Source organism: Protopterus annectens, chromosome 16.part0 (genome assembly GCF_019279795.1).
Source record: "Protopterus annectens isolate FY-2018-M chromosome 16.part0, PAN1.0, whole genome shotgun sequence".
NCBI lineage: Eukaryota > Metazoa > Chordata > Ceratodontiformes > Protopteridae > Protopterus > Protopterus annectens.
Window position 1 is genome coordinate 517,070,650 of NC_056750.1, and position 13,321 is coordinate 517,083,970.

The following is a 13,321-nucleotide window of genomic DNA, read 5'->3' on the forward strand; positions in this document are numbered from 1 at the left end:
CGCTTTATTCCTGGTCCCTCCCCTTTATAGTTTTGGGCTTCGTGTAGTTGTCTTTTTTTGTGTGTGCGTGTGTTCATTTCTGTTTTTTGCCTTGGTGCATTTGGGGCTATGTTTTGGGGCTTTGTAGTTGGTTGATCTTTGTGTTTGCGTGCGCGTCTCTGTGTGTGTGCGTGCGCATCTGTGTGTGTTTGCGTGCGCGTCTCTGTGTGTGTGTTGGATAAACCTACTGGGTTTAAGAGACGCTCTTCTTGTGAGTGTAAGTTGCCTAACTCTGACACTCAAAAGAAGTGTGTTTTATTGTCTCGGATCCGATTACCTCAAAGCTGAATGTGCCCTTTGTGCTGTGTTCAATTCTCGAGTGTTGCGGGATCTGAGAAAAAAGTTATTGCTCAAGGGCATGATGTTCTTCGTGTTTCACTGTTGCAGTCATCATGCTTCTGCTTTGGGCACTGCGCGGCAAGAAAGACTGATGTAATGGCGTCGGCTGCATGTTTTATACCCCTGACGTCATGGAAGAAAGGACATCAACTGACGCAGGACCCAAGACTTTGTTAATAAGGCCGACTGAGGGCAACCTGCCAGCAGATTACCCAAATGTAATGACTACAACAGTGAATACACTCTAACATCTACATTTATGGTAAGTGTATACAACTGTACTGTCCAAGGGGGTCCCTTTGTCTCTTGTTCCCCCTCTTCAGCAGCCTTAGAGTCTAAGGGAAAGCCTTCTCTGCCTCCCTGGGTGCTTCTCCTCCATATTTTCAGAAACGGTTGAGGCTCTCTGATCGCAGTCTTTTGGTCCGAAGGCTCAGGTTTCGTCCTTCGGACCTGAAGCCTCTTCGGACAGGAGACCTTCGGATCCTGCCGCTGTTTTCTTGGCTTCCGTAGCCCTCTCGGATCCAAGGCAGACTGCTCCTCAGAGCTGGGGTCTGACCCGATTGCCTGATCCTGAGCTAGTGGTTATAGTCTCCCCATTGGATCTCCCAGGGATCCTAAGCCTTCGGATCCCAGATGTTGCAGCCGTTCCTCGGATCAGGGGACCGCCATAGAGTGGTGATGGAGTCCTGGTGGCTTTCCACTTCTAAATCCACACATTCCTGCACCTTTTCCAGGTCCACTTGGAGCATCTTATCCTCAGACATGGACAGGATGATGAGTTTTCTTAGGGCCCGCATAGAGATGGGTCTTTCAGTGTCCCCAACCAGTTTGAGCTTGGGGAGATCCCGGCTCCTAAGTTGGCTTCTCCTCTTCTGATTCTAGTGGTCTTGGAATCTCAGGTCCCAGTCTTCTCTGAGTCGGGGGACCTGGGTTTGTCTGATGTTCTACGTGTTTCACTGTTGCAGTCATCTCCTGTGGGTTATCCCTGCTGTGGTAGCTCTCGGTCGGCCCAAATACCAGAGTCGGTGTTTTTGTGCGCCAGCTGCCATCACTTGTAGTCTGACGTCATGTCATCAGTGCTATAAAATAAGGCAGCCAATGTCATTTCATCAGTCTTTCTTGCCGTGGAGCCTGTAGCAGAAGCAGTTCGTACGAGTGCCCGTCGGTTGCTACCAGAAGTTTAATTTCAGCAGAAAATGTCTAAAGCTAAGTACCCCGTTGGGGACCCTTTTTTTTCTTGCTCTAACCAATGTCCAAGAAAGTTGACAATCGTCTCTCCTGTGGAAAGCAGATCCCACACAGAGACTTTCATTCTTACTGCATCACTTGTTTAGGCCCAGACCACGACGTTCCTCTTTGCCAGTTCTGTGCCCTCTTTAATGCAAGAACCATTCATTGTAGAGCTCTTTGTAGGCATTTATTTTCATGTTCCATCTTCGAATTCCGATATGGCGTCCGTCAGCCAACAATCTGTTGACATTCCGAAAAGACATAGAGGTAAAGATAGAGACAGATCACACAAGGCTAAGCCTTCCGACAACACTACAGGTAAGCAAGCAGTCTTTTTTCTGGAATTCAATGAGGCGCTTTCGTAGCCCCTGATGCTTAACTTTCTTTCCACCCAGGCCTCTGCCGAGACCCTTTTGGAGTCCGGTATGCCACAGAAATCCACTTCATCTTCTGATCCTTTGGCTGTCTCTGCCTCGGTTGGGTCTGGAGCCGAGACACAGGCACCAGCTTCCAAGAAGGCCTTTCGCACTACCAATTCTAGACAAAAACCTGCCGCTTCAACAACATTGAAATGCCTCTTATGGAAGACTGCCTTTCTACTAGCTATCACCTTAGCCAGAAGGGTCTCGGAACTTCAAGCTCACATGGCTGTCAAGCCCTTCATCATTTTCCATGCAGACAGAGTCTCCCTGATGACTAACCCCTCCTTTATGCCCAAGGTGGTATCTGATGTGACCCTTAACAAGGCCATACACCTTCCCACCTTCTTTCCCAACCTTCAGAACAAGGGGGAAAGAATTCTACACTCACTAGACGTGCACAGACAACTCAGATACTATCTGGACCGTACTAAGCCATTCAGAAAAAGACGAGCTTCTTCTAAGCTTTGCCCCAGGGGCAGAGGGGAAGCCCATCTCCAAGCAAACCATTTCCAAATAGATTTCACACTGTATCCATTTTTGCTACAGACTACATGGGAAACCCATTCCTAGCTTGGTCCCTGTTTCGGACCAGAGGAGGTCCCATCTTTGAGAAGTCGACACCGGGTCCCTGGGGAGGGTTTCTGGTCTTTTTTTTTTTTTTTTTTTTTTGGATCAGTCCATTCTTTTGGGGGCATTGGCCTCAGACAGCTTGGGGCTGGTACTGTCCAAGGTGCCTCAGGACTGGTGTGGGCTCCGCTCCCCCTTCCCTTGTCATTTCTGCTATAGGGGATGGGGATTCCTGGAGTCCTTCGGCCTTCCGAGTGGTAGAGCAGACCCTTTCCTAGTCTGGAGTAGCATCTTCCCCCTTCTGTGGACCTGCAAGGCCATTGATACCAGGTCCCCTGAGCCCATTCATCCTGTCCAGGGTCAGACCTCCCAAGGTAGTTTTCAGGCATCTAGAACTCCAGGGGTTCCCCTCTCTTTAGAGTCCTCCCCAGAGCCCCTTGTGGAAGAGCTGACTCGGAAAAGAGATCATGCAGGCAGAGGCACTTGGACTCCCCTGTGTAGTCCCTTATGGAAGATACAGATTTTATAGAAAATTACTGAAACAAAAAAATGAAAGCAAAAACAACAAAGTATCATTAATCTGGTCTACTTGATATGATCGACATTTCACAAAGTTGAAATCGATATGGCCGAGATTTGAAATGCCGAACATACAAGCAGACCAAAAAAAAAAAAAATTAACGATGTTAGGCCACCCCCCCCCAACTTTACTATGCCAACTCCGAGATCGCACTACTGTGCGGAATTGGAAATCTTTCCATTCCGCACTGTATGGAGATGCCGGTTCCCCATGGTCATTTCAAATGTCGATCATATGATCTTGGCCATATGAATGTCGGCATTGTTAAACGTAGACCATGTAAAGGGGACCCCATTAATCAGCCTTTTTAATGTTCCACCAAACATGTCATTCAGTAAGCGCTTTCATCTAATGCTAGACTTCTTCAGACTGAAAGGAAAGAAGTATAATACACCTTGTATACATGCACCATAATTGAATAATTGCACAGTTAACATCATTTAAATCATCCTTAAAAAAATTGCCACCAAATACTGTTAAAGAAGACAGTGTTACTTAAAAGTGTGTGTGTGTATGTAGATATATATATGTATATTAAATGCCTGCGATTTAATGCTTTAATCTTTTTCTTTTTAAATAGATTTAAAATTTTTCTTTATCATTTAATGCTGGGGGAGTACAAGCATCTAATTTAACTATCCAACAATACTCCGTCCAGTCTAATTCATCATCTGCTTCTAATCTATTATTGAAATCCAACACCTTATCTAGGACTAAAAACCTAGGCACCCCATTACACTTAGTAGTACTGTAGTGCTTCCCCCATGCATTGCTGCTGTCTGCTTACTGAATAGCATATGTGCTCATGCATTTTCCAGTATACTTCTCTTGTCGTCCTGCCAGCATGGTAAAGGACAGGCTGAAGAGACTGATAAATCACATATCTGCACCTACAAACATTTGCACGTCACACTTCGATTCTTATATTTTCACATATATTTCTTCCAAACCTGTTAACAAAATGTTACAATAACTACAATTCAAACATTTCTAAGTTCACTTTTTCATTCCCAAGATGTTTTAATTTGTCCTGAAAAATACTTTAACATTTTTTCTTCCTTATTTATAAAAATAAGGGGGATCACCTACTATCTTTCTTATATTAGGAAAACTGCTCTAAACTGTCCAGTTGTCTTTTAATAAATTCTTAATTTGTTTTTCATCTAGTGAATATTGGCTTACCATCCCAATATCATAACTTTTAATTATTATTATGGGATTCAATGACATTAGTTTTTCTATTTTTTCTAATTCTATTTCTGTTGATTTGATTAAAATTTTCTTCAGTAATTTTTTCAGGGTAGCCCCTAACCCATCAATTTTTCACACAACCAAGAACCACAAAAAAATCACACAAGGTGATGCAATATCCAGAATAAACCATAAGAAAGTCACCACCACATCAAATTTCAAGTGAAATGGATGTTTATTAAAACACAATTCCCAAAAAGACTTGGCACTTTTGCCTGTTTCATACAAGCATCATCAGAGTCATTCTTCTTGGCATTAAGTCTACATAATGTAGTAACAAGACACCAATCAGAACTATGTAATGAAAAGCAATCACTTTGAGAGAAACGTTACACAGGCTGCCTACCATCCGACCTATAAGACTTAACCAGTTGTACGAAAACTAATATCACGTCATTAAAATATTCCCAATACATAGAAATACCAAAAAGTAGCAAATTAATCAAAAATAATAACAATACATATAAAATGTATCAAACACATATTGCCCTTAGTTTCATTACACTGGCCATGGAACAGTTGTCATTAATGCCTGGGGACACTGTGGCATTCAGTCTCAATTGCCACAGTGTCTCCCTAACCTCAGGTGTAGTTTTCTCATTACCCCCCCATCATTGTGTTTAACCCCATCAATAACAAAGAAGAAAAGTTATTAAAGTTGTCACATATTTCACTGTGACATTATAATGCATTAGTTTTTCTGTTTCTCATATCACTAAGGTGTGCTGCCATGCTATCCCGTAACCTATGGGTGATTTTTTTTTTTTTTACATAAAATGCAGGGCAAGTACCACACACAGCCATGTATGTCACCATTTTTGTGTTGCAGTTGGTCCGTCCTGGACATTGTATTGTCCTGTCATGACCTTCAATGGTCACATATGGACCTTCATGTATAAATCTACAGAACCCCTACACATGCCACATTTAGTCATCTGGGAGTGATAAAATTTGTTGACTTTATTCTTTTCCAGAATTTCTTTCAGATTCCTCCCTCTACTGTAGGCTACCATGGGGCACTCACCTAACTTGCTTTTCAATTCACCACTAATGGTTGCATCCCAGCAGTTGTTAATAAGCATTTTTAATGCCTCAGATTTCTGGTTAAAAGGCAGGACCAATGTTTTATTTTGTGATGCAATCTGATGTGCATTCATTTTCATGCCTATATTCATTAGTAAAATTGGAGTGTAAATGTCCTTCCATTTTTTTACGGATTTCATTTCTGATCTCAGCCTAATTGGGTACCCCCTATTCAAAAAAAAAAGTCCAATCAACTTGGAAAGTTCAGTGTTAAACAAATGGTCATCACTCACTAATCTCGACAGGCATACTATCTGTCCCTTCACAACCCCTTTCTTCTTGTGAAAGGGGTGGCAGCTATCAAAGTGTAGTAGCATATTGGAGAAAGTTTCTTTCCTATAAATACTGAATTGAAAAGCAAGTTGCGTGAGCGCTCCATGGTAACCTACAGTAGAGGGAAGAATTTGAAAAATTTTGGAAAAGAATATATATACATATATATAATGCATGCAGTTTAAGAAAGCAGGTAGTAGCAATGCATGGGGGAAACACTGCAGTACTACTAAGTGTAATGGGGTACCTAAGTTTTTAGTGTTGGATTTCAGTAATAGGTTAGAAGTAGAAGATGAATTAGACTGGAGGTAGTATTGTTGGATAGTTAAATTAGACGCTAGTACTCCCCCAGGGTTAAATGATAAAGAAAATTTTGAAATCTATTTGAGTAACACTGTTTTCTTACAGTATTTGTTGGCAGTTTTTTTAAGGATGATTTAAACGATGTTACTTGAGCAATTATTCAATTATGGTGCATGTATGTAAAGTGTATTTTATTTCTTTCCATTCAGTCTGAAGAAGTCTAGCATTAGACGAAAGCGCTTACTGAATGACCCATTTGGTTGAACATTAAAGAGGCTGATTTATGATAAATTAGCTGTTGAAGCAGAAAGGCGATTGGTCTCTCCAGCCCCAGTCCTCAGAGGAGTCTCTGTTTCTGAAGGCGACTGGGATGGGCCCATCTACTTCTTGGGTCCATGATTGCCTTCCAGTGAGAAGGGTGGCAGTTCACACACACATGTCGGTGGTCTGGTATATCAACAAGCAAGGGAGAACTTGATCGTAATCATTATGCAGAGAAGCCTTGAAAGTGTGGGAATGGGCTGTCTTTTCCACTTACTTTCTCCTTGCAGCACATAATACCTGGGTAGTCAAACATCCTGGCAGACAAGCTCATCAGGTCTATCTTGACTCCGCACGAATGGTCCCTCAGTCCATCAGTGGCATCTCACATTTTCACCTATTGGTCTAACCTTGCTGTGATCTGTTTGCTTCCTAGTTGAACAACAAATGCAGCAGGTACTTTTCCCTGATTTCCCCCCCAGAGGGGCAGTCCCTGAAAGATGCTCTTGTACACGATTGGCCTCCGGGTTTTCTGTAAGCTTATTCTCCCCTTCCTCTAATCCCCAAAGTACTTCAGAAAGTCTTCAGACTGAGGAATTCCATGATACTCATTGCTACTTTCTGGTCTCGTCAGGTGTGGTTCCCCCTTTCTCATGTCTCCTCTCAAGTGTCCTCCCTGAATACTGGATCCCTTTCCGGATCTCATTTCTCACTTGTCAGAACCTCTGCCCAGTCTTCGGTCACTTCACCTGACCACATGGTTTCTCCACTTCCAGTCCAAGTAAAGCAGTCCAGGCTAGCTTCTCCCATCTGGAAAATTATTCTGGCCTCGCAGAAGCTTTCTACTCAAAAGTTCTACCGTAGTAAGTGGAAACGTTTTTCCTTTTGGGCAGCAGAACATAATATGGACCCTTTTTCATCTCCTATTCTAGATATCCCGCTCTTCTTGACATCCCTTTTTCAGGAAGGGGACAGCTTTTCGACTTTCAAATTGCACTTGGTGACCATTTCCAGATGATGATCCTCGTGTTTCACTGCTGCAGTCATCACATTTGCGTTATCTGCTTGCAGTAGCCCTCATTCGGCCTGATTAAAGTTTTGGGTCATGCGTCGGTTGCTGTCTCATCATCTGTGACGTCAGGTAGTCATGGGTATAAAGCATGCAGCCGACGCCATTACATCAGTCTTTCTTGCCATGCGGTGCCCAAAGCAGATGTTCTTTGTGTTTCACTGTTGCAGTCATTTCATTACATTTGGGATATCTTGCTTACAGCAGCCCTCAGTCGGCCTGATTAACAAAGTCGTGGGTCCTACGTCAGTTGCTGTCTCTTCTTCCGTGATGTCAGGTCGTCAGGGGTATAAAACATGCAGCCGACATCATTACATCAGTCTTTCTTGCGGTGCGGTGCCCGAAGCAGAAGCAGTTTGCAAGTGCCGGTCGGCCGACTCCTGAAATTTTCGTTTTCGAGTTTCAGAACCGAAGTCTTCAACTAAAAGCCAAGTACCCCGTTGGGGTAACTTTTTCTTGCTCTAAACCGATGTCAGTAAAAGTAAATAATTGCATTTCTTGTGGAAAGCAAATACCTCATAAAGATTTTCATTTGTACTGTATTCCTTTCCTAGGCCCTGACCACTATGTACCTCGCTGTCGGTTCTGTGCCTTATTTAAACCACAAACTGTCCGTCATCGATATATTTGCGCTTCTAAATTTTTTGGTGCTCTGTTCAATTATCCTGATATGTCTTCGGTAAGCCAGCCGACTACCGACATTTCAAAAAAACTCAGATAGACAGAGACAGACCACCCAGTTCACCAGTACTCAGTGAGGCACTTTCGCAGCCCCTGATACCAGCTACTTCAGATTTGCAGGCCTCTACTGAGACCCATTTGGAGTCCGGTATGACGGGAGATACTTCAACTGTGGAACTTACGGATGTCTCTACCTTGGATGGGTCTGGAGCCACTGTGCAGGCACCAGTTTCTGAAGGTGTATTCAGGCCTACTGACTTGCATATTAAACTGGCGCCATCTTCTTCTTCAAGGCCTAAAACTCAACCATGCCTAGAAAACTGACGCCTATACCGCATGGTCAGGCCTCTATGCCTAAAGAACAAATGATAAGAATGACTGAAGACCTTATTACTTTAATCAGGGGAAGCCAACCTTCCTCCTCTAAGAGACCTAGGACGGAGTTTGCTTATGATACCTCTGACCAGGATTCTGAAATTTCTGTTTCCTCTGATGACTAGGATTTACCCTTATCTACCTATGAGGATTCTGATGCTGAGGACTCTATTCCATCTGATCCCCCCAGAGGACTTCTCATTTGGTGAAACCTTGCACACTCTCGGGGAGCTTTTACATTGGGAAATTCAGGATTTGTCCGATTCTAAAAAGAGGCTTAGGGATTTCTTACTCCTGCCCCAGCACAGGCCTTTAGCTATACCTCCTGTACTGGACATTGTTGTTGATGCCTTTTCTGAATCTAGCATGGCCCCTGACTCTATCTCCTGCTTCCAGAAAACCTGATAGATAATACAGAGTTCCTGACTTTCACAAGTTCCTTTTCAAAAATCCTACTGCAGATCCTGAAACCATTTCACAGGGACCCAAGGGCATTACAACTACTACTGCCAAAAATCCTACCCCCTCTGATAGAGACTCCAGGGCGGTATACACTTCTGCAACTTTGGCCATTAGGGCCTTGAATTGCCAGTTTCATATATTAAAGTATCAGCTGCATATTATTGGATTGCTTAAACAGAAAATGATGTTGATTCACTGTTGTGCTGAAAATAAGGATTTACAGGATTTTGAGAGATATCTTCTGTTTTATTGTGCAATAAATTTGCTGTGGAATCTGTGGCTGGTCGTATTTTATCTATTTGCTTTAGTTTGTGGTGATGATACAGTATTCTCAAGCCAAACCCAGACATAGCAGAAACCCCATTTTCAGTCCCAGGGAACACACAAGACTAAGCAGTGGGGGGTTTCCGCACCCAAATCAGGGAGTACTAAGACTCCCCCTATGGAAAACTGTCGTATTGACTTGCTTCTAAAACTTGCAAGCACTTCATAACTGAATGCTCCTTTAGGCGGGAAGATTGGTCTGCAGGCCAAAAACTGGGAACTCATTACCCAGGACAAATGGGTTTTAAATATAGTGTCCCAAGGATACAGATTTCACTTCCATTCCTTACCAACACCAAGCGGGTGGCCAGAGTGGGCAGGGGCCCAAAATCAAGTACTCTCTCTCTCTTAAGCATGGTGGCTATTCAGTTGGTACCAGAAGAGGAAAAGGGACAAGGGTTCTATTTGAGACTTTTCCTGGTACCCAGAAAGGCAATACATGGCGTCCTGTCCTGGACCTTTCTACTCTAAATACCCTTCTGGTGATTCCAAAATTCAAGATGCTGACTCTTCACCAGCTGCTTCCTTTGCTAGGCAAAGATGCATGGTTGTCAACACTGGACTTAAAAGAAGCATACCTGCACATCCCTATCGGGGAGTCTTGCAGAAAATGCCTATGCTGTCAACATGTTGACAGGCAGATGGGGGAGCCCAGATATAGACCTGTTTGCCTCTCCCCAAAACTATCAGTTGGACAAATTCTGCACAAGGACTCCCCACAAACATGCTTGGAAAGTAGATGTTCTGTCCTTCAGCTGGAAACCTATCAGTTTATGCCTTTCCTACTCTGCCTCTGCTCTCCAAAGTTCTACTAAAGATCAAACAAGACAAACCAAGGATGATGTTGATTGCACCAGACTGGCCATGCCAACACTGGTACCCCCTCTTGCGCAGTGTCACTGTGGGCCCCATGGCACCTGCCTCAGACTCCTACTTTATTGTCTTAGCAGTAGAACCAAATTCTGCATCCTCAACTTCAAACACTGAATTTAGCAGTCTGGCTAATTACATAATTTCTCCTTTACCTTACCTCAGTAAAACAGTGATGGATATCATTTTAGAGGCAAGGAGGGCCTAGTACCAGAAAGTCTTAAGCTGAAAAATGGAAAAGATTCTGTGCCTGGAACCAGTCTCAAAGGATGAGCACAACAGTGCCCAATTTACCTCAGGTTTTACAATACTTAACTGAGATGCTTCATAAGGGCCTGTCTTTCTCTTCCATCACAATTCACGCCTCAGCCATCTCAGCTCATTATAACACAGAACCACAACTCTTCTCTCATCCACTGCTTAAGCAGTTCCTCAGAGGGGCTAAAAATTTACGACCACACAGGAGAGTTCCAACTCCAGCCTGGGACCTCAACTTTGTATTGGAAAAGCTCACCCTTCCTCCTTTCGAGCCAGCTGCCACTGCGGACTTAAAATTCCTTTCTTGGAAAACAGCTTTCCTTTTAATAATCACTTCAACAAGAAGGGTATCTTAATTACAGGCCCTCATGGCAGTGGAGCCTTTCATCACCTTTCATGTGGACAGGGTGTCCCTCAGGACCAATCCCTCCTTCATGCCCAAGGTGGTATCCAGTGTGGCCCTTAATCAATCCATACATTTGCCAACCTTCTTTCCTAATCCACAGAACAAAGGGGAACGGATTCTGCACTCCTTAGATGTGCACAGACAACTTAGATTCTACTTGGACAGAACTAAACCTCAAAGGAAATCTGATCAACTGCTGGTGGCATTTGCTGCAGGGGCAGTGGGGAAGGCTATTTCAAAGCAAACCATTTCTAAATGGATAGGCCATTGCATTCATTTCTGCTATAAGCACCATGGAAAACCTATCTCACAGGGGATTAGACCCTATTCAACTAGGGCTGCATCTACCTCTACAGCCTTTCTCAGAGCTGTCCCTACCAGAGACATCCTAGAAGCTGCTACCTGGAGTTCTGTACCTACTTTCACCAAGCATTACCATTTGCCAATTTTCTCTAAACCCAGAGCTGGCTTTACCACTGCAGTCTTGCAGGGCCTTATAGCTGGTCCTAATGCTATCTGAATTTCTCCTCCCATCCTTAGCTTTGGGAATCTATCCAAATGTGATGACTGCAACAGTGAAACACGAAGAACATAGTACAGATGTCCTTCAAGAATGCAACTGCAGTCATAACATATGGGTTGTCCTGCCTCAGGCAGCCCTCGGTCGGCCGAATTCCAAAGTCTGGTCCGGCGTCGGCTGGTGTCGCCCCCTCTCCGACGTCACAACGGCTGGAGTATAAAGGCATCGGCCGACGCCATCTTCTTCAGTCTTTCTTGCCGCACGGTGCCCGAAGCAGAAGCAGTTCGCAAGTGCCGGTCGGTCAGCTCCTGTGTTTTCAGTACCGAAGTCATCTAAAAGCTAAGTACCCCGTTGGGGAACATTTATTCTTGCCTCAGCCGATGTCAGAACAAATTGAGAAAGTTAATAATTGTTTGTCTTGTGGTAAACAAATACCACATAAGGACTTCCATTCTCTCTGCCTTCCCTGCCTGGGCCCAGACCACGACGTCTCTGCCTGTGCTGCCTGTGCCTGCTTTAATAAGCGCACTCTCAGGCGCCGGGCAGAATTCGCCGAGGACTTCTTCGGTGAATCCTTTGCGTATATCATGCCATCGGAACAACCGACAACCCAATCTGCTAAAAATGCAAAGACCGGGACCGACATCCTCGGCCCGCATCCACTACCGATGTTTCTCCTAAACCCTCTACTAGCGCTCCGGCTCCTTCGGAAGTGGTAAATCTACCGCTCCAGGCCGACGACACAGCGCTAACACTACCTTCGGTCTCGGATACCTTTCCTGTGCCGGTTGTTGATTTTCCTCCGGAAACCGAAGTTCTGGATCTACCCGACACCATCCCGGTGGACAAGGTAACGCCTGCACGTGGGGCTGCTAGGCCTCCTGTTTTCATGTCCATCAAGGCCTTTGCACGTGCTAAGGCCGCCAGTCAGGCCAAGGCCCATCCTAAGCCTGCCCAGGCCCCTTCCTCTGATAAGCAGATCATGTCTCTGGCTGCAGATCTTATTTCCCTTATCAGGGGCTCTCAGCCTCATCCGGACAGGGGTTCTCAGCCACCTGCAGAGAAAAGGCCTAGATCTGAGCAGGTGGACGACCTCTCCTCGGATGAAGCCTCTGGGGATTCTGAGCACTCTGACACTCAAGAAGAACCCTTCCAGGCCTACGAGGACTCTGATGCTGAGGAATCTATTCCCTCAGCCTCCCCCCCAGAGGATTTCTCATTTGGGGAAGTTCTGCATTCCATGAGAGAACATTTTCAATGGCAGGGTCAGGAATTCTCTGACTCCAGGAAAAGGCTTCGTACTTTCCTCAAGCTCCCCCAGCACAGACCTCTGGCTATCCCTCCAGTTATGGATGTTTTGGATGATGTTTTCTCTGACTCCAGTGCCAACCCTGACTCTCTTCCTCCTGCTCCTATCAAGCCGGACAGATATTGTAGGGTCCCTGACACTCACAAGCACCTTTTTAAGGCCCATTCTGTGGATCTAGAAACTATTTCACAGGGCCTCAAGGGAGTGGCTTCCCCCTCTTCCAATAACCCACTGCCAGCTGACAGAGAAGCTAGGTCCCTGGAGAGATGGGGTAAAAAAGTATACACCTCCACTACCCTAGCCATGAGGTCTCTTAACTGCCTTTTCCACATGTTTCAGTACCAAGATTTTCTCCTTGATGATTTACAGAAAAAGGTAGCCTCTTCTGAGCCTATTGATAAAAAGGCACTGCAGGATCATATACATAGCACTCAGCAGGTTAATAACCATTTTCTGCAGTGTGATTATGATGCACTGGAAGCTTCATGTAGGGCAGCTATGACTGGGGCTGTAATACGTAGACATGCTTGGTTGAAGGATCAATCTTTGCCTGACCATGTTAAAGTAAAGTTACTGGATGCACCTTTGGAGAAACAAAAGCTTTTTGGTGCTACTGCACAAGATGTTTTGAAATCCATAGAGGGAAAAAGCAAAGTCAGTACAGACAGTAAAGGATTTCCTTCAGGTTCAGCCACCCAG

The 13,321-nt window shown here is 44.6% G+C and overlaps 1 protein-coding gene across 1 annotated transcript in view; it reads left to right on the forward strand.

Moving 5' to 3' along the window:
• SPTAN1 (spectrin alpha, non-erythrocytic 1) overlaps nt 1-13,321 on the forward strand; it is a gene marked incomplete in the record, with an annotated part of 2,849,969 nt that overhangs the window by 700,358 nt on the left and 2,136,290 nt on the right.